General features: G+C 45.6%; 1 long non-coding RNA gene and 1 other non-coding gene across 3 annotated transcripts in view; one reads left to right on the top strand and one right to left on the bottom strand.

The window, feature by feature from the left end:
• The first annotated feature begins 1331 nt into the window (after positions 1-1331).
• Positions 1332-1404, top strand: trnastop-uca (transfer RNA opal suppressor (anticodon UCA)). Its single transcript has one exon. It is a non-coding gene; the product is annotated as a tRNA-Arg (tRNA).
• A 5563-nt stretch (positions 1405-6967) lies between these two features.
• LOC144988202 (uncharacterized) overlaps positions 6968-24891 on the bottom strand; it is a 34783-nt gene continuing 16859 nt past the window's right edge. Inside the window, exons 6-7 of one of the 2 annotated variants that reach the window (XR_013652047.1) lie at positions 18416-18448; positions 6968-10212 (exon numbers count right to left, since the gene is read on the bottom strand). This is a non-coding gene — a long non-coding RNA (uncharacterized LOC144988202). The remainder of the gene's footprint in view (positions 10213-18415; positions 18449-24891) is intronic. The other variant, XR_013652041.1, reaches the window with a different exon arrangement.

The raw sequence follows: 24891 nt of genomic DNA, 5'->3' as shown, positions 1-24891 counted from the left end.
AAACAGATGTTTTTGCTGAGTCAGGAAAATGCCTGTTGGAGCTCCAACATGATTGTTGACGGTGTTCCTCCTCTTTCTGCTCCGCTGACGTCCTCATGTTCAGTTTCCTGATCAGACAAACTAAACTCTTTTCCAGGTTTGAATCATCAGAAGAAGAAGAAACTTCCACCTTTGAGCCACATGCTCAGAGAATCCACTTCCAGAACAGCAGAGATTCCCGCCACATGTGACAGAGCATCCAGGTGATCTCCAACTACAGGACATCATCACCTGCCTGTGACAGTCACACCTCCATTCTAGATGCAGCCAATGACCTCTAGGCTGTTTGAGGCTCAGAACAACATGACAGCCAGGAAGACCATCCCTCCTCCTGACCACCAGCTGCTCTGTCTCACAATGGCTGCCATGAGGAAGACTCCATGAAGAGTTAACGCCCAGAGGTCTGCTGGACCAGACACCATTCCTGACAGAGTGATCAGAGAGTGCAGAGCAGCTGCTAGACGTCTGATGTCTGACAGGAAATCTTCTAGCAGATGTCAGCTCCATCCCATCAGACGTTAGCTGACAGACTGGCGGCCGTGAGCTGGAACAGCAGTCAGAAACAGAGTCAGAGGGTGGAGATGGGCTGCAGGTGAAGCAGGAGTCCCCGTCAGAAAAGACGCTCAGAACTCCTCCTCTTCTTCAGCTTTCTCAGGGATGAAGCAGAAAATGCTTTTTCCAGAAACATCCCTCCTGCCTCAACCCACTTGTGTCAAGTAGGAACTTCTGGAGCTGCTGGAGTCAGCTGGTTTCCATGGCAACGGCTGATGAAGGACAGCAGTTTATGTAAAGTGAGACTGGAACATTGATGTTTGTACTAAAATGACTGTTTCTGTTATAAAAAGTTGCAGAAAAAAGAGACTCAGCGTTTTCCAGCAGCTTCATTCTGCAGAAACATCAGCAGAAGAGAAACAGCAGCCATGAAGGGACTGAGGACAGACGGACATCCAGCCAGAATCCAAGCAGCACCTTCATCCTGATGAAGCTCCGCCCTCTGACCTTCAGCAGTCATCTCCAGGCTCCGCCCCCAGTCTGCAGCAGCTTCATCTGCTGCCTCCATCCTCTCTCTGTGAGTCTCTGCAGAGTTTTTCTGCAGCAGCAGCAGCATCAGAGCCAGAGAGCCAAAGAAAGTGGAAAGTCTGAGAAGGAAGCAGCTCTGAAGCTCTGCAGCTGACGGTGCAGCTTCAGGACTCATGAGGAGGACCACATCCACTGCTCCTCTTCCTCTTCCACCTTCCTCTTTGAGGCAGCAGAAGTTCCTCCAACTCCATCTGGACCTGGCTGTTCTCACAGACCATGTGGCCTAATGGACAAGGCGTCTGACTTCGGATCAGAAGATTGAGGGTTCAAATCCCTTCATGGTTTGAGGCAGAACTTTCAGAGACTCCCACAGTGAGACACCTGCTGGCTGTTCTTTGTAACTGCATCTGCAGCTTCTAGAAACGTCTTTGTTTCTGTTTTCATCTTTTCAAACAGTTTGTTTTCTTCACATGAAGCCTAAAGAAATGTCCTCAGAATGATGGAGACAGTTTTTCTGCAGCTTGAAGCTGTTCTGGAAGATTTTCTTCTTTATTGCAGAGAAATCTCTCATTTGATGAGACGGAGGAACTGCAGCAACGTTTCCTGGAAAACCTCCACATTTCATTGAAACCATGTTGGAACTTTGTCCATGAGGTCACATGGTCTGGAAGAAGCCCCAGTTCCAGGTGACAGAAGTCTGGTTCTGATCCATCAGATCTCACTAGCAACAGAAGCAAACCTTCACGTGTTGCAGCAACAGTTTCCATGTTTTTGTCTTTAGCGGTGTAGCTTTCCACAGAATCCGGTGTCAGACCGTGGAACAAGTACTACATCTCCCATGATGCATTGGGTTAAAGTGACAGCATCTCGGCGCACAATGAGTCTCTCCTCTTAACGTCTTGAAACAACAACAAACACACATCAAACGTTTTTTAAATCTTCTAACTTAACTTTTATTCCATCTTTTAGAAAAACAGCTGCAACTTCCATCTTTTTCTACCACAATTATCACAATAATAAATGTGAGATTGTGGAGGGGCTGCAGATCATACAGACAGGATTTTTGTCAATGTTAAAGTGTGCCATGGCTCAAAAAGGTTGAAAAACACTGATCTGATGATATCTACTAGAATCTATAGTAGTATCTACTAAAAGTTAATGTTCTACAAAGTATCAGTAGGCATTTAACTTTCTGTTGGTTTTTGAAAGGTTGTTTTACTACGTTTAGTACAATGAATTTTAAAAATATGGGTCAGGGTTTTTGTTTGCCACCCCAAGATTTAATGTGGCCCCCTACCGGCCACCCCCATGAACAATTTCTGGAGGCGCCACTGGTTGTAGCGCACCTGTGATTTGCGCCAGCAGATTGGAGCACACGCAGAAGCACATTTGAGCAGTTGTAATCACAGATTTGAAGTTGTAACTCTAAATGAACACATGCAAATGGAAATTTGTCAGTTCACAGCAGAAGATTTTTATACACAGATGCAGATTTTTGATGCACAAGTATTCACATTCTATATTACAAGTTCTCAAATCAAATCTACAAGTGCGTTCTTTTTGGAACATTAATACCTTCATAGGTGAACTGTCTGTCTTTAGTTATTTTTTGGATTTCATTTATAATCGCTTGAGAATAAACTTCATCCTCCAATAGAATAGAGTTGAACTTCCAGTTACCTTTGTTTTTAGGATTATTGCGAGGTTGAATAATAAGTTTAATCATAAAATGATCTGTTAATGGTGCAGCAGAAATATTTGCTATTGATGTAAAATTCTGTTGATTTTCATTTGTTAACCAAAAATCCAACCTAGATTTGGCAGATCCGTCCGGTTTAAACCAGGTGAACGCGTGAAGGTGTTTTGCGCTGCAGAGTCATATCCATATACATTTCCCAGAATAACAAATTTATCATCTTTCATAAAAACACAAATCAACCAGTTACCAGAACCATCTCTTTTTGTAACTAAAAGCTTGCCATAAAAACTATTCAGTAATATAGCGACCCCTGCTGACCGGTTGGTGCCATGAGAGAAAAGGATTTTATCTCCCCACTGATTGGCCCAAAACTTTTCATCAGTCTCGTTGGAGTGAGTTTCTTGTAAACAACAACATTGAACTTTTTGGTTTTTACAAAAAAAAGTGATTTAAAAAAAGTGATTTTCTTTTAACAGAATCCCTAATACCCCTAGTATTTAGCGAAATGAAAGACCACACAGAACTTAAAGACATAAAATAAAACACAGAAGGATGTAAACAAAAAAAAAACGAGAAAATTTAAGATAAAAGAACTTGGGGTCTTAAATTAAGGGTTAGCTGCGCCCCTAACTATTTACTTAATATGAAACTGAGAATTTTACCATTATATGATGAAAATGTTTCACTGGAAAACAATATAAATTGTTATAACAAATTATATAACCATATTAATTAAAACCTTTCGCATCTTAGAAAAAATACTTTTAAGAAAAAGGTAAAATGTAAAAATAAAGGATAAAATACTTAGCTTAGATTTGCTCTATTATGTAAACAAAATGACTTAAATGTTAAAACTTAGAATAATTACAGTAAAAAAACAATTTAAATGAAACGAAATGAACTCTTTAATGCAAAATAGGTAGGTCACCTCCTTGTAAATATTTCACTCCACAGTGACTCTAGTCCCGTTGATGTATCCCACATGGCCCCTGTAATAGACGTTCTTCCCTTCTGCTCGGCCCGCTCCATCTTGGGCCAGATGGCCGCTCAAGCTTCTCGGTCTGCTTTACTGAAGTCCTCCTTGAAGCGGATCCCCAGGTCTTTGCAGGTCTGGCAGTTCTTGGTGATGTTCCAGAAAGCATCTGTATGGCGCCTCGTGATGAACTGCAGGATCACCTGGCGATGTCTTCCTTCCTCCCTCCTCCCCAGTCCATGAACCGTGTCCACCGTCGTGTCCATCACATCTGCCCACTGTGGTGCGATTTTGGACAGGATTCCAACCAGATGTTCCCTGATGTTCTCCTCATCTTTTTCTTTCAGTCCATGAATTTCCAAGTTCCATCTTTGTTTGTATCTTTCCAGATCTGCAACTTTTTCCTTCAGTTCCAGGTTCTCTTTCACAATCCTTGGGATTTCTCTTTCCAACGTTGCGATCTTTGTCTTACAGTCTTTTATTTCAGCCGCGTTCATCTCAATGAGCCGGGAGATATTTGCCACCATTACGGTGTTTTCACGCAGCTGACTTCCAAAATCTTCTATTTTGGACGTTAGCCTTTCAATTGCAGCCAAAATAGCATCTTCAGATCTCGAAGTAGAATCCTGTCCCGCTTTCACCTTCAAGGGTGGTCCCGTGGACTTTGTGGGAGTAGGTGGTGGTTTCCTTTTCACACTAGAAGCGACGTCCATCTGGGAATAGTCATGCTCGCTCATCATGGCCGACGGCTGCAAAGTTGGAGCTTGCTTCGGACTTGTTTTTTTCGTCGTCATTAAGCAGAAAAAGGGGAACTCACCAAGATGGTTTTTTTTCCCAAAACGAAGATAAAGTTAACGCGCACCTGCTCTCCAGTCAAACCGTTCTCTCTCAGTTTTCAAATTCTGACATTTACCGTGCAGATCGGGGCAAAAGGCGAGAGCTTAGCGAGAGACGTCCGCTCAGTCCGCCATCCCAGCCGGAACCCTCCATATCACGCTAAGTCTCGCTCAAAGTAGTCAACAAAATCAAAGATAGGACAAAAGCGAGATTTGACACAACGCACGCAAAAAAATGTGTTTTGCAAACGCAAAAAACGTTTTTGAAAGCAAAAAAAAGTTTTTGAAAGCAAAAAAAATTTTTTTTGAGCAAAAAACTTCTAAAGTTCTGTGTGCAACGTGGTGGCAGAATTATCACTCCATACACTATCGGTATGTTCACTTCAACAACGGTTCTATCTTGAGCTTCAAGCTCTCCAAACATGCAGTCCATCAACAGCGTGTCCTGGAAGAGTCTCTTCTGTCCCTTCCAGTTGAAAAGACAGAAGACATTGTTGGTCAGTGCAGCCGACAACATTCTTCAAATCATGTGATCTTAGTTAGTCCCTCCAGCTAACGACAAACAGGAAACCTTAACAGATCAAAGAGAAAATTGTTAGCAGATAAAAAAGTACAATCTGTTTTGTCGTCTGTGGTTCTAAGTTTGTAGTTCAGTTCTTTTCAGCAGATTTCTCTGTCAAACCCAAAATCCATCTAAACCTCTTTGATGTCTCCATGTCTTCAATTCCAGACATTCAGGCAGATTCTATTTCCAAAACTACATTTCAAGCTAAAACCCAAAGACAGGGTCCTGCTCATGGATCTGCAGACAGAAAAGATTCAAACCTGAACACATCAGTGAAAAACTGCTTAGTGTCAGAATTGTTCTCCATCTTTTCTGGACTGATTCTTCCTCCAGTGCAGCTTCATCTTCATCAAACTGCTCCTCATTGGTGGGTGGAAACACAACAGGGAGGTTTTTCTGTGTCCAGTTCAGCTCCATGAATGTTCAGGCTGTTTAATGTCAGTGATTTCAGTTTAGAAAAACTGCATCTCTGCTGAGATTTGCTTCACTTCCATAAGAACCTCAGCAGCATCAGGATCATTTTGTTGATGGTTTGTCTGTGGAATGACATTTCATACTCATAGCTTCAGTGGAGATCAAGAGTCTGGAACCTTTAACACTAAAAGAACCATTTGATCCAGTTTCTTCCAGACCAAAACCCATAAAAATCTATTTTAATCTAACCTAATAATTGCTGTGAAAAGTCTCATTTTGCGGTATTTTAATTGAAATCTGTGAAATTTTGGTGCAGAAAAAGGTCAAGTTAATACTAAAAAGGCTTCTTTTTAAATAAATTTTTCTTATCATATAAGACTTCCAACCATTTATACCAAAAAGGATAACTTTTTTAATCTCCAAAAACTGTTGCCGGTGAGATGACAGGCGCTTGATATGGGCGCATCTGTGGATAAAACGTGAGCGAGTGCACACGAGTGTTGCCGAATGTCAGTCATTTTGCATCTAATGAATGATATGATTGAGATTTCACTCCGGTGTTTTCGGTTCATTGACGTGTCTGCTCACCAGGGGCCAGGGGGGTCTGGTTTGGGGACCAAAAGGTTTCCTTTCTGCTCTTTGCAGATGATGTTGTCCTTTTGGCTTCATCGAGCCTGGACCTCCATCATGCATTGGGGCAGTTTGCGGCCAAGTGTAAAGTGGCAGCACCACTAATTCTGAGGCCATATTTCTCAAACGGATGATAGTTTGCCATCTCTCTGTGGGTGGAGTGTCCCTGCTCCAGGTGGAAGAGTTTAAATATCTTAGGGTCTTGTTCACGAGTGAGGGAAGATCAGAGCGTGAGATTGACAGGCGGATCGGAGCAGCGCCTGTAGTTGTGCGGTTGCTTTATCGGTCCGTTGAGAGCTGAGCTTCAAAGCAAAGCTCTCAATTTACCGGTCAATCTTTGTTTCAATACTTGGTCATGATCTCTGGGTCATGACAGAAAGAATGAGTTCCCCAATACAAGCGGCTGAGCTTCCTCTGTAGGATGGCTAGGGACTCCCTTGGCGATAGGGTGAGAAGCTTGGTCACCCGAGAGCTTGGAGTAGAACCGCTTCTCCTCCCCCGGGACAGGGGAGGTCTGAGCATCTTTGCTCAATCTGCTGCCCCTATGACCCAGTCCCAGATTATCGGAGAAAGATGGATTTTTGAGAAAATATATGTTTAATAGTGAACTCAGTCCTTCATATTTAAAGTTCCATGCAGATGTGGCACCAAAAGCAAAAAACATTAACCAATTTACTCTTGAATTTACCCGGGTACGTCACATACCCTGATTTTTTGGAACAGAGTCCAGTTTTGGAACCTGCAGAGAAGCAACATCAGCAGAAACCCACACTGTAGGAAAGACTCCACACTTCTGACTGATGTTCACGTCCACTTTATTCTTCACAGTAAAGATTGGAACAGAACAATGAGAAACAAAAAGAACAGATTAACAGTTCTAATATCTATTAGAAAACATGAATCACAAGAACACCAGCACTGTGATTTTTTATCCGCCTCTTCCTTCATAAATCTTTAGGAAAATCGTTTCCTCACTAAACTTGCTCTAACAAAATATAAACTGCAGTTACTACTTTTTGTTAAAATTAATAATCACTGATCACATAAAAAGTGTTAGAATAAAAGACGTTTACAAATTTTTCTAGTGTTGTCATGGTAACACACACATGAACAACATACTCATCATCTCAGCATAAACTACAACCACATTGAATCCGTTCAAGATTAAACTCTAATACTACAAAGCAACACATTTCTATTAACTGATACATCTGAAAGAATTCATTTTGTGAAAAATTGTAACATTTTTGTCAATGATAGCAGTAAAACTCATATTGTCTAGTATCTTTACACCTAGATTTAAATATATTAGTTCTTTTTTTGTTGAGATAACAGTGGCTTAAAGAATATAAAATAAAAAGACTGTTGTAAAAAATCAGAATATCATTTCAATCCCATGAAAAAAGGATGTTTTCAGCTCATGTCAGACTTTAGAAAACTATTTATTGTTATGTGTTCAATACTAACTTATGTCTCCTTTTAATTGAATGACTGCATCAATGTGTTATGGAGGCCAACAGTCTGTGGCTCTGTGTTCATGTAATGAAAGCTCAGGCTGCTTTGGAGTAAATGAGAACATTAGGGTTTGATCCCATGAGTTTTAAATATTACAAATGTATTTTAACCCTTGTGCTATCTTAGATGACCCCACCCTTGCATTGACGTGTTCTCCCTACCATGACAAAGGTGGATAAAGGTGGAAAGATTTTAGATAATCCATGGACACCAGTGAAGATCACAAATCATTGAAGAAAAAAGGCTCAGAGCACTGTCTTGTGGGTCTATATAGGTTGGGTATAGATGACCCAACCCCCAATGCCAAAGTGCCTAGGATAGCAAAAGGGTTAAAATATTCACATTTTCTGAAATACAGAAACTAAAGTCATCATTTGTGCTGCAGAGCTAGAGTGGTCAACCTCTGAACAGAAGATCACAGGTACAATTACCATTTTGCCCGTCCATGTGTCAAAGTGTCATTGGACAAAACTGAACCCCACATTTATCCTGGTGGTTATAGGTTGGTGCCAGTGTGAGACAGCACAGCTGCCATCAGTTTGCGATTAGGTGTTTTTGGGTGAATGGGACTGACTGTTAAGTACTTTGGGCTTTGAAAGAAGGTACATAAGCAGTATATCCCATTCATATATGACAACATAAAACCAGGGCTTAAAATATTTCAATCTAAAAATCACAATTTTGAATAAAATAAGCGACCTTGGTCGCCTTTAACCCTTGTGCTATCTTAGATGACCTCGCCCTTGCATTGACATGTTATTTCTACCATGACAAAGGTGGATAAAGGTGGAAAGATTTCATGTAATCCATGGACACCAGTGATAATCACAAATCATTGAAGAAAAAAGGTTCAGAGCACTGTCTAGTTCTAGTGGGTCTAGGTGATCCAACTCCCAATGCTAAAGTGCCTAGGATAGCACAAGGGTGTTGGCAGATTACTCTAGCAGTGTTTTACTCGGTTAATCCCCTAGGGCAGTTCAGTTAATCAACTCACCTGTTCAGCGTCCTATTTAAGTCCAGGTGTGTAGTTGTTTACTCTCTTCCTTTACCGCAAATGCTGCATTTGTCACCCCACCCTCCTCCCCGGCTTCCACCTGTGAGCTCTGTTAGGGGTAGTTATTACCCAAAGATTTTATGAAAATCTTATCTCATGGAATTGTACGGAGCCTTATGCCAAACGAAAAGAATGTGAAAATAAAGAATTTTTACTGCATGAGTTTTCTGACTGAAATACCAGTTTCTGTCTTTATGGAAGAAAATGTGTACTTTTTTCAATTCTTTCCTCTTATGTAAACCACTGCACAAGTTCTCTGCTCTAAGTTTTCCTGAGTTTAAAGTTTTTAATAAATCCTATGTTAAAATGTTTTAAAATGTTTTTCTCCTGTATGAGTTCTCATATGTCTTTTGAGATTGGATACAGCACTAAAACTTTTGTCACATTCTTTACAAGAAAAAGGCTTTTCTCCTGTATGAGTTCTCATGTGTCTTTTGAGATTGGATCCATCACAAAAACTTTTGTCACATTCTTTACAATAAAAAGGCTTCTCTCCTGTGTGAGTTCTCATGTGTCTTTTGAGATCAGATACATCACGAAAACCTTTGTCACATTCTTTACAAGGAAAAGGTTTTTTGCCTGTATGAGTTCTCATGTGTCTTTTGAGATGAGTTATACGATTGAAACTGTTGTCACATTCTTTACAAGAAAAAGGCTTTTCTCCTGTATGAGTTCTCATGTGTCTTTGGAGATTAGATGCTTGACTAAAACTTTTGTCACATTCTTTACAAGAAAAAGGCTTCTCCCTTGTATGAGTTCTAATATGTTTTTTGAGATTAGATAAAAAACTAAAACCTTTATCACATCCTTTACATGAAAATCGCTTCTTTCCTTTATGAAATCTTACATGAAAAAGTTTGTTAGCTACTCTTGAGCTTTCACCATACTTCAAAGAGGAACGTTTTTTCTGTTTTGAAGATTGTTTGTGTTTCTTAACCGAATCATCCTTCTTTGATTTTTTACTACCATCAGAGTCACACTGACTTGCTGACATGTGAGAGCTGTCCAAACTTTGGACATGACTTCTGACTTCTCTCTTCCACTGATCTATGTACTGTGGGTCTGTCTCTTCATCTGTATTTGATTTTGAGTCTGTCTCTTCATCTGTAGTTGATGTTGATTCTGTCTCTTCATCTGTAGTTGATGATGATACTTCATGTTGGTTTTCTTCTTCATCCTGACTATCAGTTACATTAAAGCTCTGCTGATTGTTTGGATCTGCTTCACTGTTCTCATCTTCCTCATTAGTAGGTATCTCCATCAAGGTATCAGTCTCCTGCTTCAGATCAAGCTGATCTTCATCCTGACTGATGCAGAGCTCCTCTGGCTCCTCTTTAATCATTGGAGGTTCTGGTTCCTCCTGTTCCTCTTTAATCTTTGGAGGTTCTGGTTCCTCCTGTTCCACTTTGAAGTTCCTCTGCTGGTTGCGGAGATCCTCTTCTTCAGTCATCCAATGCTGGGGGAGCACTGCAGAAACACAAGAGGAAGCCCTTTTATACTTCATAATGACAGCACAATTTAAAAGAGAGCTTGGTTGGGTCCCTAGGGCATTAGCTTCCTGGGCCTGTTAATCCTCTCTCCCCATAGGGTATCCTAAGGAACAAGCTGGGGATCACATCACATATTTTGTTAATGTGATGTTAATTATTGCTTTGTGCTGTGAAACAGGTAAAGCAGGACATAGGGCTGGGCAATAAAATGATAATTAAATACATGGCGATTGAACTTTTTCTCAACAGAGGAACCAGTCTTAACTTGTCCTGTCCAACAGCTAAGCAAACAGATGAGAACTGAAGGCCTCTTGTGTTGGACATATTTTACTTTAACAACAGGGGTTATGAATCTTGTGACAAACCACAGGTATGTCTGAATAAAGCCCTTTTGTAATCGAAGCCATAATGACACAACCACTAACAGAGTACTGTACTAAAAAGTTTCTAGGCCTTTAGCTCCTACACTTACTAGTAAAAAATCACTCCTTCCTTTGAATGGATTGATGGAAATCTCGGGGTTCGGAAGCCAGTTCAGAGCATCGGTGGATAACTTTGAGTGAACGAACCAGCTGGAACCAGTGCTGACAGCGAGAATATCAGCAAGACCCATTGCCGCATACAATTCTTTTGAATCCGATTAGAATATTAGAGCAGACAATTGGAATAATTTGTGGATTTTGACAAGGAAGAGCCGACAACTGAAGTGGTCCATGAAGTTCAGCTCTGCCTTCGGCGCCCAACACTTTAACAACCAAGAGGTATGAGTAGCGCTACACCTTCAATGGTCATTTAAAAAGTGTGCACACATAACTGAACAAAAAATCCAATGCATTGGATTACTGATCAATGAGACTGCTCAATGAGCGCTTTAAAAAGAGTAAAAGAGGGCGGCGGCATGTAACAGTCGGAGCTGCAGCGTCCACCAAGAGCAGAACTAATAGTCTGACTGGCAGTGAAATACAAGCTGAAAAGCGAGTTAGACTGACTATAAAAGCTCTCGCTGATAAACTGGACAAGCAACAAAATAACAGAAAACTGAAATTAAATAAAGCAAGCAACATTAGGAAATCGCTGCAAAGTTTAATGGTTAAAGATGATAAAACGGAGGTTCAAATAGCTCTTGATAAACTTGTTGAGGTTTGTAATGATGCCACATGTATGCATGAATCTTTGTTGGGTTTATTGCCATCTGATGATTGTGAAAAACATGAAACAGGGTTTAAAGCCAAAATCTTGTTCAATAATTATTATTATTTTTTTTTTACTTGTCCTGTCCAACGGCTGGGCAGACAGATGAGAGCTGAGGGCCTCTTGTGTTGGACATATTTTACTTTAACAAGAGGGGTTATTAATCTTCAGACAAACCAAAAGTATGTCTGAATAAACCCCTTTTGTAATTGAGGCCAAACTTTATTAATTTCAATCATGTTTGAAAATCTTTGGTGTTGGACCGGACGGAAAAGGAAAGAGGGGAAGAAGAGAGAGGGACGTTAGAGAGAGGGGGGGTAGGAGGGTGATAATTTGAGGGGAAGGGGGATAAGACCATGAAGCAGCATAAAGCAACAAGTTTACTGGTTGTTAATCATTATGGTAAGGTTCAAATGTAGTACAAAAAGGGCGGAGCCTGTCCACACACACACTCAAGTGTTATAAACACACCTGCTAGCTGCAAAAATGTCCACCTGTCGACATGTACACAAAACAGATAGTGTTCACACGCATACTTATGCCTTAAAACCAACTAGTGTGAAATATTTCAGTCATTCAGTCATGCAAACTGTGCAAAGGTGAGCTAACACCTGTGCTCAGGTGAGTGTTTATGTTCTTCTAAAATGGATGGTGGAACGTGAAAAGAAGGAGGGAGAGTGCCCAGCCATCCCCACCCCAAGACCCCCACCGCAGCAGCAGCGGCAGCCGGAATCCCCCCAACGCCACACGGGAACCGGCAGGGAACAACCGCCGCCCAGGCGACCAAGCCCGCCACCCAGGCCAGGGCCAGCAGGACCGCCGCAAGGCCCCCAGAGCCAGAGAGCAGGGAGGCACGGAGGCAAAGAGAGCGCCGCCCCAGCCCAACCAGGAGAGCAGCCCCCCCCGCCGCGCCGGGAGAACCCAACGCAGAGCCCCACCGGAGAAGGACGCCCACAGCCCCAGACGAGCACCCCACCACCACCCAGGAGTTCCGGGCATCCCCCCGCCCCAACCCCAGGTACGAGCCAGGACCCCCCAAGGGAGACCCGCTCCGCACTCCAGGCAGCCATCCGCCCGGCCCTCGGTTGGTCCAGGGAGGAGCAAGGCAGGGGCCCGCCGCCCCCGCCCAGGAGGGGGGAACCCCGGGGAAAAAAAGAGGGCCCACAAGGGATGTTGTAAATATGGCCCGACCAGGCTCGGCCACAGTTGGAAATTTGGCGGGGCCCAGCGCTCAGGAGCAAGGACCTGAACCCACTCCCCAGGGACACGAACACCCCCCGCTCAGATGTAATGTTAACCCCCCACCGCGCGGAGAGAGCACCGCCGGGCCCAGGAAGCCGGCATCCCGGGGACATGGCCGCCGTTGCAAAGGGGCCCGTACCCCCCACCAGGGAAGAGGCAGGGGACAGATGGTCCTAGGTCCCACCTTCCTTGCAAAATGTGTGTGCGTGTATGTGTGTTTAAGAGGGTGTGTGTGTGCATGTGTGTGTGTTTATGTTGGGATGTATATATTGAGGGGGGAGGGGTGTGTGTACTAAGGGGGGTGCAGTTAAAATTGGCGAGTAGGGCACTAAGGGGACATCTCCTGATTACTCACAGTGACGTCCCCTCACCCTCCACCAAGGGGCCCTAAATGTCTAAGGTGCGGTTAAAATTGGCGGGTAGGGTGCTAGGAGGACATCTGCTGCTTGCTGGCAGTGATGTCCAAGCACCCCCCCTACCAAGGGCCCTACATGTCTAAGGTGCAAATAAAACCGAAAGAGGGGGGGCCCACTCCATACGGCAACCATAGGAGGGGGGCCACTGCCTAGTAACCCCCCCCCCCCCCCCCAAGGCTCATCGCAGGCTAAGCCCCCCACCCCCTCTTATGAGGTTATATGAGGAAGGGGGTAAGTTGGGGACAGCTGTTTGACCCGGTGGTCAAACAGCTGTCCCCCGCCCCCCCCCAGCAAGGGGGCCAGGCCCACCCAGCCCAGGGGCCCCACCCCCGGAGGCGCCGACAATCCAGGCCCAGCACCACCCACCCCACACAGAGGGAGAGGAGCCAGAAAGCGTCGCCCCCCCCCCGGAGCAAGCCCATGCCCCCACCCCCAAACGCCGGCCCTAGAGGAGCTCTGGTCAGGCCTAGACGGGACTGAGGCAGCCAACCGGCCGGGGAAACCGCCGATGGCCTCAGCGGAGACCCCGACCCGTCAACCCCCCCTGCCCCGTACCAATAGTGCCCCCCCTCCCCCAGAATGCCCCCCCACAGGACAGGGCCGACAAGACCCCCCACCCCACCCCCCCAGACCCCGCAGCCGAAGCGGATGACACCCAGAGTGCCCGGGGGCCCCAAGAGGGTTGTCCCGTCCCGCCCCAGAGCCAGGGAAGGGCCGATCCCAGCCCCAGGTGTAGATGGGAAGCCCATCCAGCGCCGCTGGGCCTCCCCCCCTGAGCAGCGCCCCCCGCCAACCCCCCCCAGCACAGGCACAGGGACCACCCCCCCAAGCCAAGCCAGACCACACCCCCACCACGCACCCCCACACCCAAGCCCAGAGGACCACGCAGCGCCCCAGCCCGCCCCACCCAGGCGCCGGACCCGACCCCCCGACCCCCACCCCGGCCCACGGCAGAAGGGCAAGGAGCAGCGACGACCAATGTTGTTCAATAATGAATGTATTTCTGAGGGTAAAACATGGATTTCTATTAATGAGGAAATGTGTTTAAAAATGATTATGCGGAAGATGACATTGGCCCAAATAAGCAGCCTTGGGAGCATTTTGGGACAGGCAACTCTGGCAGGCTTTACTTTGGTTACTTCGGTTACTCCCCTAGGGCGGTTCAGTTAATCAACTCACCTCTGCAGGGTCCTATTTAAGTCCTAGTGTGTAAGCTGTTCATCCTTTGGATGAGACATACGGTTCCGGGTTACAGCAGCACGCGTGTGTGGCTCTCTATGGCTATACAACTATCTTCAAATGACTTAAAAAGTAGATTTCCTCCAAAAAAGAGAGCTAACCATGGCCCACAAGAAAAACCAGGACTACGAAGACCTTAAAAAGTCTCTTGATGAAATCCAAGCCGCGTTGTATCCATTTATGGAACAAGTGACAGCTAAGCTAACTCCAATCTTGGAACTGATGGAAGACTTCCAAAGATTTCGGGCTCAAAACGAGCAACGGGAAAACCGGGTCGACATTCTGGAGAAAAGACTGGACGATATGGAACAACAAGTAAGGATGAATAATGTCATTCTCACTGGAGTACCGATCAAACCTCGGGCAAAGCTAAACCCAGCTGGAGTTAGCATTGCTAATGCTAATAGCACTAGCAAAGCTAGCGGCTCTGAAACGGACTGCGGTGCAGAGACCCTGAAACGCAAAGTGGGATCATTTCTCATGTCCGAAAGGATTTCCCTGGATCTCAACACCATCGAGACCTACCACCTGCTCCCCAGGAGAAAGGAGACAGATAAACCAGCGATCCTCATCAAGTTTGTGAATCAAAAATACAAGCTAGCTCTGATCAATCAAAGAATTAATCTGAAAGGATCTGCTGTTTGTCTGAACGACCATCTGACCAGAAGGAATGCTGAAATCGCCAAACATACACGGAAGCGTAAGCAGATTGAGAACACTTGGGTTAAAGGCTGCAGGATTTACGTCAAACCACTCGGTCCACCGGACCGGGCCAAGGTTCTGGTTGTGAACACCATGAAGGACTTTGAGAAGTGCTTGATTACGGACATCTGAAACAACAGATAGTCTTCTTTCTCTTTCGGCTTTTCCCATCAGGGGTCGCCACAGCGAATCATCCTTTTCCACCTCACTCTATCATGAACATCTTCTACCCTAACGTTAGCCAACTTCATGTCCTCTGTTAAGACATCCATATATCTCCTCTTTGGCCGTCCTCTTGCCCTCCGGCCAGGCAGCTCCATCTCCAACATCCTTCTACCAATATATCCACTATCCCTCCTCTGAACATGTCCAAACCATCTCAGTCTGGCTTCTCTGACTTTGTCGCTAACACAGGCAACATGAGCCGTCCCTCTGATGTACTCGTTCCATATCCTGTCTAACCTGGTCACTCCTAAGGAGAACCTCAACATCTTCATCTCTGCTACCTCCATCTCAGCCTCTTGTCTCTGTCTCACTGCTACCGTCTCTAACCCATAGAGCAGAGCTGGTCTCACCACTGTCTTGTACACCTTTCCTTTGAGTCTTGCTGGCACTCTTCTGTCACACAACACTCCTGACACTTTCCTCCAACCGCTCCAACCTGCCTGCACTCGCCTCTTCACCTCTTTTCCACAATCCCCATCACACTGAACTGTTGACCCCAAGTACTTAAACTCCTGCACCTTCTTCACCTCAGCCCCCTGTAACCTAACGCTTCTACCTTGATCCCTCTCGTTCAGACACATGTATTCTGTCTTACTACGACTGACCTTCATACCTCTTCTTTCCAGAGCAAACCTCCACCTCTCTAGCTGTTCCTCCACCTGCTCTCTACTCTCACTGCAAATTACAATGTCATCCGCAAACATCATTGTCCAGGGAGATTCCTGTCTTACCTCGTCTGTCAGCCTGTCCATCAGCATAGCAAACAAACATTTGACTCTTTGATTTATTACTATCTGTTCATCTGAAACAACAGATAGTAATAAATCAAAGAGTCAAATACTTTCAAGAAATATGACGCCTGGATTCATCATTTTCTCTATAAGTCTGAAGTGACCTGATTGTCACCAAAGTTCTAAACTGCAGAAAAATTGACCTCAACTCTTAATCGCTACTGTTATCAGCTGAAGAAGGATATGGACCTCTGTCTTATTTCTGCAGACATAACATCGAAGAGAACTATAAACTCTGTTCAAACCCAGAAGAACGGCTGTTAATCAGCAAAAGAAGAAATGCCAACCTTGGTCATTCGACAAAATATGGACCCTTCTTATTTTACTTCACAGCATTACTTTATCATAAAATAAATTAAAATACAAAAAATAATAAAACAAATGATTAATCAATTATTAAAAATGGTTAAATTGATTGACTTTTAAGGATTTTACTTCACTTGGGTGAAGTAAAATCGTGGCCAACAGAATCTCAGGCATCTGAACCCTCACAATGGAGACATGTTTGCTCCAAAAATAATCCTGCTGACAAAGCCTCTAGAGGAATGAAAGCTTCAAGGTTTCTAAAGAACAGTGTATGGCTTTAAAGGACCTGAATTTCTTTGGACACATGAATGTGAAGAGCCAACATCAGTCATGAAGTTTTCAGTTGACCCTGATGACAAAGAGGTCAGAAAAGTAGAAACTGTGAATGCAGTCAGTGGCTGTGATGCTTCTAACCCTATGTCAAGGCAACTGCCACCAGGCCCCCGCAGTGGCTGCTCGTCAGGGTTAACTCTCCTCACCTGTTTACGTCAATATATATTGCTGTCACACCGCTCCGTTCCTCACCGGAATGTCTAAGTTTACTACTAAACCACCATGTCTATGAAGACTCTCATTCATCCAGGTTGGTTCCATTGTAGTAGGTATAGGGGATGTCATCTGGACTTGGTTTTAAAGTTAGAAGACGTTTCGCCTCTTATCCAAGAGACTTTGTCAATTCTGAATTAGCTGGTCTAAGAGCTGGTATATATGGGCTCATGGGGGAGGAGTCAGACCTGAAACTGGATGGTATTGTCAACTTAGCCTACATGGTTTCGGGTAGTTAAGAGTCCTTTATCCTCAGCTGGGGGTTGGGGAGCCAGTGAATCCCTCTCCAAATTGGTCATCTCTTTCAGCTGTTAACGACCCAGGTGGAAGTGGTTTGGTTTGTTTAGGTTTCAAAACACTGCCGTAGATGGATGGAAGAATTAACCTGAGACCGCCATTCTTATTAAGAGAAGGTTTATCCTTTTTGACAAAGATGGCTTCTTTCACTCCTCGTTCAAACCATCCTTTCTCTCTGGCTAGAATTCGGACTTCACTGTCCTCGTACGAGTGGTTTGTGGCCTCCACGTGGAGATGCACTGCAGACTCAGGTCCACTTGGGTTGGTTCTGGGATATTAGTAAAGCCGCTTGTGTAGAGGTTGTTTGGTTTCTCCTATATATTGTTCAATGCAGTGCTCTTTGCAGTGGATAGAGTACACAACATTACACTGTTTGTAGCTGGGAATTTTGTTCTTTGGATGAACCAGTTTTTGTCTGAGGGTATTAACTAGTTTGAGATGAACTGGGATGTTATGTTGTTTGAAAATCCTTTTAAGGATTTTCAGCTATTAGACCAGCTAATTCAGAATTGACAAACCCTCTTGGATAAGAGGCGAAACGTCTTCTAACTTTAAAACCAAGTCCAGATGACATCCCCTAAACCTACTACAATACTAGACCACCAGCGTGCTCTCACGCTCTGTGTTCCAGTCTGCAGCTCGTCAGCAAATCTGGATCTCTGCTCCACGCTCTCAAGTCTGAGTCACCTGGCTGCCTTATTGTTATATCTGCCATTTATGACGAACCAAGCTTTCTCCGTAATTGCTTCTACTGACTAAACTCTTGCTGTGATCACTTATTCCTCATCGCCAAGCTCTGCCTCAAGATTCAGCCGTAAGACATCTCCTCCGCTGCACTCTGTTACGGACTTCCTCATTCCCGCCCCTTTCCATGAACTCTGGACTCTGCTCCGTCTGTTTTCTCCTCTCACTCCTGGCCTCCCACAAGTCTGTCTCCACGCCCCCTGCTGTCAAGATTCTGCCTAGCATCTTGCCTGCTCTGGTCCCTTTTAAATAAACTGAAGATCTCGTACTCCTTGGGTCTGTCATCTTTTGTTGGTCCTCAAGACCAGGTTCTGACACCCTTCAGAGAAGTTGATTGCATATTTTTCAAGTTAACAACTGTGGTTGCCTGTTGTGTGTGTTTTATTAGGTATCGCTACTGATTTTATATTGTTTTAACATTGTGAAGCACTTTGTGAGTCACTTTCTGTGAAAAGTGCTATATAAATAAAGATTTACTTACTTACTTGCCTGGATCCTAAGACTGAAATCCATGCTGTTGGAAAAGGGTCGACAGAGAAAGCAGTTGAAAACTGTACAGGATGAAACTACAAGGACAAAGCAGAAAAATGTCACACCTGCAACAAACACAACAACTTGCAAGGTTGACTTCTTAACATTGAGTGATGTGAAGAAAGCTGACTTAACCATCATACGCTATTGTCAGTAGCAGCGATTCTTGAAAGAAATTCATGCATTGATGTCAAACTCAAGTGTGAGTAAACAAAGTTCAATCTACAAATTGGATCCCATAACAGATGATGTACTTCTGAGAGTAGGTGGAAGACTGTGCAAAGGAGCAATGCCTGAAGGAAGCAAGAATCCTCTTATCCTTTCTAAGGACCAGCATATCTCTCTGCTTATTCTGAAACACACACATCAACGCCTTGGTCATGGCGGTCAGGCTTATGCAATCTCCAAAGACAAATATTTTTAATAACAAATGCCAACTTTGCGGTGAGGCAAGTAATTTCAGAGTGTGTATTTTGTCGACGGTTTCATGGGAGACCAGTAACCCAAAAAATGGCTGATCTTCCAAAAGAACGAATTCTTCCTGATTTGTCTCGATTCGCCAACACAGGTGTTGATTACTTTAGTCCTGTGGAAGTGAAGAGAGGAAGAGGAGCCTGTAAACGCTATGGGGTCATCTTCACTTGCATGGCTAGCCGAGCTGTTCATTTGGAGGTTGCAACGTCTCTGGATACAGATGCATGCATTAATGCTTTATGTCGCTTCATCAGCAGAAGGGGACAAGTAAAGCAATTAAGATCGGATAATAATATCAAAATCATCAATTCAACCGTGCAAAATGACACCCATCTGGAACAACCCAGACATCCTCATAAACAAAAAAATTATCCACTTCCCAGCTTGGCAAGCAGGGGGCATAAAACAACTAGAGCACATAATTATTGATAGAAGATTCATAACTCCCCAGGAACTTCAAGACAAACATGGAATATATAACTTCTTGGAATATCAGCAACTTAAATCAATTATTACTAAAAAGTTTAAATACAGAGACAACGATTTAAAGCTACCAGATGTAGTTACCACTCTGATCAATTTCTCAATGAATAAAACTCTCTCCAAAATATACAAACTTTTATGCAATTTAGATAACAATATTTCACTTCCGACAACAAAATGGGATGCGGATTTAAGCATCAGCACAGATGAAAGTTTTTGGTCAGAACTTTGTCTAAACACCTTTAAAATGACAAAAAGTCCAAATCTGCAGCTAATCCATTTCAAAACTCTTCACAGAATTTACTACACTGGACAGAGGATGTTCAAGATGGGTCTCAGTAACTCAGACATTTGTCAGCACTGTGACAGTAATCTACCCGACAATTACATGCATGCACTATGGTTCTGCACGCCTGTCCAGGCTCTCTGGCGGCAGGTATGTGCCGATCTATCAGTCTGGCTTAAGGTTTCAATCACAGCTTCACCGTCACTTTGTGTGCTTGGTGACATGAGTGCCATCGATGTAGAAGGAGGATTAGCATCTATCATTTTCATAACTCTTTGCATTGCTAAAAAACTATTTTAATAAATTGGAAAAGCAAAAAAAATATAAATATAAGTCAACACAGAAATCTGCTGCTTGATCATATCAGCTTGGAAAAAATGTCAGCCCAAAGTTCAAGTAACTTCGAAAGAATTCAGTCTCTCTGGTCTCCCATAGCTAACTCCGTGACTTAGGGGGTGGGGGGGGCCTGGTCGTCGCTGCTCCTTGCCCTTCTGCCGTGGGCCGGGGTGGGGGTCGGGGCCTCCGGTGCCTGGCGGGAGTTGTTGGGGGCTCCGTTGGTCGGGGGATCGGGTCCGGCGCCTGGGTGTGGCGGGCTGGGGCGCTGCGTGGTCCTTTGGGCTTGGGTGTGGGGGTGCGTGGTGGGGGGGTGGGGTGGTGGTCTGGCCTGGCTTGGGGGGGTGGTCCCTTTGCCTGTGCTGGGGGGGGTCGGCGGGGGGCGCTGCTCGGGGGGGGGGGGGGGGGGGGGGCAGCGGCACTGGATGGGCTTCCAGGCGTAGATGGGCTTCCCATCTACGCCTGGGGCTGGGATCGGCCCTTCCCTGGCTCTGGGGCGGGACGGGACAACCCTCTTGGGGCCCCCGGTCGCTCTGGGTGTCCTCCGCTTCGGCTGCGGGGTCTGGGGGGGGGTCTTGTCGGCCCTGACCTCTGGGGGGGCATTCTGGGGGAGGGGGGGGGTCCACTATTGGTACGGGGCAGGGGGGGTTGACGGGTCGGGGTCTCCGCTGAGGCCATCGGCGGTTTCCCCGGCCGGTTGGCTGCCTCGGTCCCGTCGAGGCCTGACCAGAGCTCTTCTAGGGCCGACGTTTGGGGGTGGGGGCCTGGGCTTGCTCCGGGGGGGGGCGGCGCTTTCTGGCTCCTCTCTCTCTGTGTGGGGGGGGGGTGGTGCTGGGCCTGGGGTGTCGGCGACTCCGGGGGTGGGGCCCCTGGGCTGGGTGGGCCTGGCCCCCTTGCTGGGGGAGGGGCGGGGGACAGCTGTTTGACCACCGGGGGACAGTTTATCAGCTGTCCCCAACTTACCCCCTTCCTCATATAACCTCATAATAGGGTGAGGGGGTGGGGGGCTTAGCCTGCGATGAGCCTTGGGGGGGGGTTTACTAGGCAGTGGCCCCCCTCCTATGGTTGCCGTATGGAGTGGGCCCCCCCTCTTTCGGTTTTATTTGCACCTTAGACATGTAGGGCCCTTGGTAGGGGGGGTGCTTGGACATCACTGCCAGCAAGCAGCGGATGTCCTCCTAGCACCCTACCCGCCAATTTTAACCACACCTTAGACATTTAGGGCCCCTTGGTGGGGAGGGTGAGGGGACGTCACTGTGAGTAATCAGGAGATGTCCCCTTAGTGCCCTACCCGCCAATTTTAACTGCACCCCCCTTAGTACACACACCCCTCCCCCCTCAATATATACATCCCAACATAAACACACACACATGCACACACACACCATCTCAAACACACATACACGCACACACAATTTGCAAGGAAGGTGGGACCTGGGTTCGTCTGTCCCCTGCCTCTTCCCTGGTGGGGGGTGCGGGCCCCCCTTTGCAACGGCGGCCGTGTCCCCGGGGTGCCGGCTTCCTGGGCCCGGCGGTGCTCTCTCCGCGCGGTGGGGGAGTTCACATTACATCTGAGCCGGGGGTGTCTGGTCCCTGGGGGGTGGGTTCTGGTCCTTGCTCCTGAGTGCTGGGCCCCGCCAAATTTCCAACTGTGGCCGAGCCTGGTCGGGCCATATTTATAACACCCCTTGTGGGCCCTCTTTTTTTTCCCCGGGGTTCCCCCCTCCTGGGCGGGGGCGGCGGGCCCCCTGCCTCGCTCCTCCCTGGACCAACCGTGGGCCGGGCGGATGGTTGCCTGGAGTGCGGAGCGGGTCTCCCTTGGGGGGTCCTGGCTCGTACCTGGGGTTGGGGCGGGGGGATGCCCGGAACTCCTGGGTGGTGGTGGGGTGCTCGTTTGGGGCTGTGGGCGTCCTTCTCCGGTGGGGCTCTGCGTTGGGTTCTCCCGGCGCGGCGGGGGGGCTGCTCTCCTGGTTGGGCTGGGGCGGCGCTCTCTTTCCCTCCGTGCTTCCCTGGCCTCTGGCTCTGGGGGCCTTGCGGCGGCCCTGCTGGCCCTGGCCTGGGTGGCGGGCTTGGTCGCCCGGGCGGCGGTTGTTCCCTGCCGGTTCCCGTGTGGCGTTGGGGGGATTCCGGCTGCCGCTGCTGCTGCGGTGGGGGTCTTGGGGTGGGGATGGATGGGCACTCTCCCTCCTTCTTTTCACGTTCCACCATCCATTTTAGAAGAACATAAAACCTCACCTGAGCACTGGTGTTAGCTCACCTTTGCACTAATAGCTTGCATGACTGAATGACTGAAATATTTCACACTAGTTGGTTATCAGGCATAAGTATGCGTGTGAACACTATCTGTTTTGTGTACATGTCGACAGGTGGACATTTTTGCAGCTAGCAGGTGTGTTTATAACATTTGAGTGTGTGTGTGGACAGGCCCCGCCCTTTTTGTACTGCATTTGAACCTTACCATAATGATTAACAACCAGTAAACTTGTTGCTGTATGCTGCTTCATGGTCTTATCCCCCTTCCCCTCCTATTATCACCCCCTACCCCCCCCTCTCTCTAGCGTCCCTCTCTCTTCTTCCCCTCTTTCCTTTTCCGTCCGGTCCAACACCAAAGATTTTCAGACATGATTGAAATTAATAAAGTTTGGCCTCAATTACAAAAGGGGTTTATTCAGACATACCTTTGGTTTGTCAGAAGATTAATAACCCCTCTTGTTAAAGCAAAATATGTCCAACACAAGAGGCCCTCAGCTCTCGTCTGTCTGCCCAGCTGTTGGACAGGACAAGTTAAAAAAAAAAAAAAAGATCAGATAATGGCACAAATTTCATTGGGTGGAGGCAAGTACAATATATCACTGATCTTTTCTGGAAAAGGTGGATACAGGAATATTTTCCTTTATTCCAAGAGAGACAAAAATGGAATCAAAGGTAGAGGAGGTTGTTAGTTGGAGATATAATTGTAATCATGGACTCTTCAGCCCACCGTGGTTTTTTCAACGATCGTCAATTGACTAAATTCGGATTATCTCTAAGAAAGACAGCCGACCATGCCTCTGAAGAAAAACCAAGCAACAAGTAATGGGGATGAATTTAAAGCTGCACTCGACAAAATCCATGCTAAGCTAGCTCCTCTCACGGAGCTATTTATAGAGTTTCACAGACTCTGTGCTCAAAATGAGCAACGATGAAAAGAGTGGGCAACATGGAACAACAGGCAAGGATGAATGACGTCATTCTCCCTGGATTACCGATCAAACCTCGGGGAAAGCTAAATGCAGCTGGAGTTAGCATGGCTAATGCTAATAGTGCTAGCATTGGTAGTAGTTCTTCTGAAACGGGGAACATTGGAGAGTCTGTGGAACAGCAAGTGGAATCATTTTTCACGTCTAAAGGGATTTCCCTGGATCTCAACACCATCGAGACCTGCCACCCGCTCCCCAGGAGAAAGGAGACAGATAAACCAGCGATCCTCATCATGTTTGTGAATCAAAAACACAAGCTAGCTCTGATCAATCAAAGGAATAATCTGAAGGGATCTGCTGTTTATCTGAACGACCATCTGACCAGAAGGAAAGCTGAAATCGCCAAACATGCCAGGCTTCTAAGGAAGCGAAAGCAGATTGAGAACACTGGGGTTAAATGCTGCAGAATTTACGTCAAACCACTCTGTCCACCGGACCGGTCCAAGGTTCAGGTTGTTAACAACATGAAGGACTTTTAGAAGTGTTTGATCACAGTCGTCTGAACCAACATGCAGTAATAAATCAAAGAGCCAAATAAATTCATGAAATATGACGCCTGGATTCATCACTTTCTCCAAAAGTCTGAAGTAACCTGATTGTCACCAAAGTTCTGACCTGCAGACAACTTGACCTCAACTCTCAGCGCCGCTGATATCAGCTGAAGAAGGATATGGACCTCCGTCTAATGTCTGCAGACATAACATAGAAGAGAACTATAAACTCTGTTTAAACCCATAAGAGAGGCTGTTAATCAGCAGAAGAAGGAATACCAACCTTGGACAATCGACAGATTATGGACCCTTTTTTATTTCCCAGCATTACCTTACTAAAAAACAAATTATATAAAAAAATACGCTTAATGTCACGATGTGGGGGTGGCTCGAGAGCCGGTAGGACCCAGAAGCAGAGGTGGACTAGTGGTTTTAATACGGAAAAACAAACAAAAAGCGCTGCAGAGCAGGTTCACAGAACAAAAACAAAAACTTACTTGGCGTGGCATGAAACATGGACGAGGCAAGAGACAGGAACATGGACTAGACAGGACAGGATGACATGAACACCATAACAGAGCTAATGGACCAGCACAGGAGGAAGGCAGAGACACGACTTAAATACAGACAGGGCAGACAAGACACAGGTGAACACGATCAGGGCAGATGGGGACCAAAGGAAGTAAAACTCAAGAAACCAGACAAGACAGGAGAACTTTCAAAATAAAACAGGAAACAGAACCAAACAAGACAGAACAAGAACAAGGACGAAAAACAAGACAACAAACTCAAAACATGACACTTAATCTATTATGGAAAAAGGTTATAATGATTGAATCCTAATTATATTGGTTAATTTGATCCAAAAAGCCATGATTTGTTATGTTTATTTTCTGATTGTGTTATTTTTTTAATCATTAACATGATTTTAAAAATGAAATTAATCTGAAAATATTTTAGATAACTGATCTGAATCGTGGTATGTTACTATCCAAAATAGTTATAACTACTTTACATAAGTATGAAGTAATTCATCATTGTAATGTAATTTCTTGAAACTTAAGCATACGTAATGACCTGAAACTGTGTTTATAAGCCATTGATATCAGATGAAAAGTAA

Source organism: Oryzias latipes, chromosome 2 (assembly GCF_053564925.1).
Source record: "Oryzias latipes strain Hd-rR chromosome 2, Olatipes_Hd-rR_3.1".
Lineage (NCBI taxonomy): Eukaryota > Metazoa > Chordata > Actinopteri > Beloniformes > Adrianichthyidae > Oryzias > Oryzias latipes.
The sequence above is the reverse complement of the archived record's forward strand: the minus strand, read 5'-3'. Positions and strand labels throughout refer to the sequence as shown.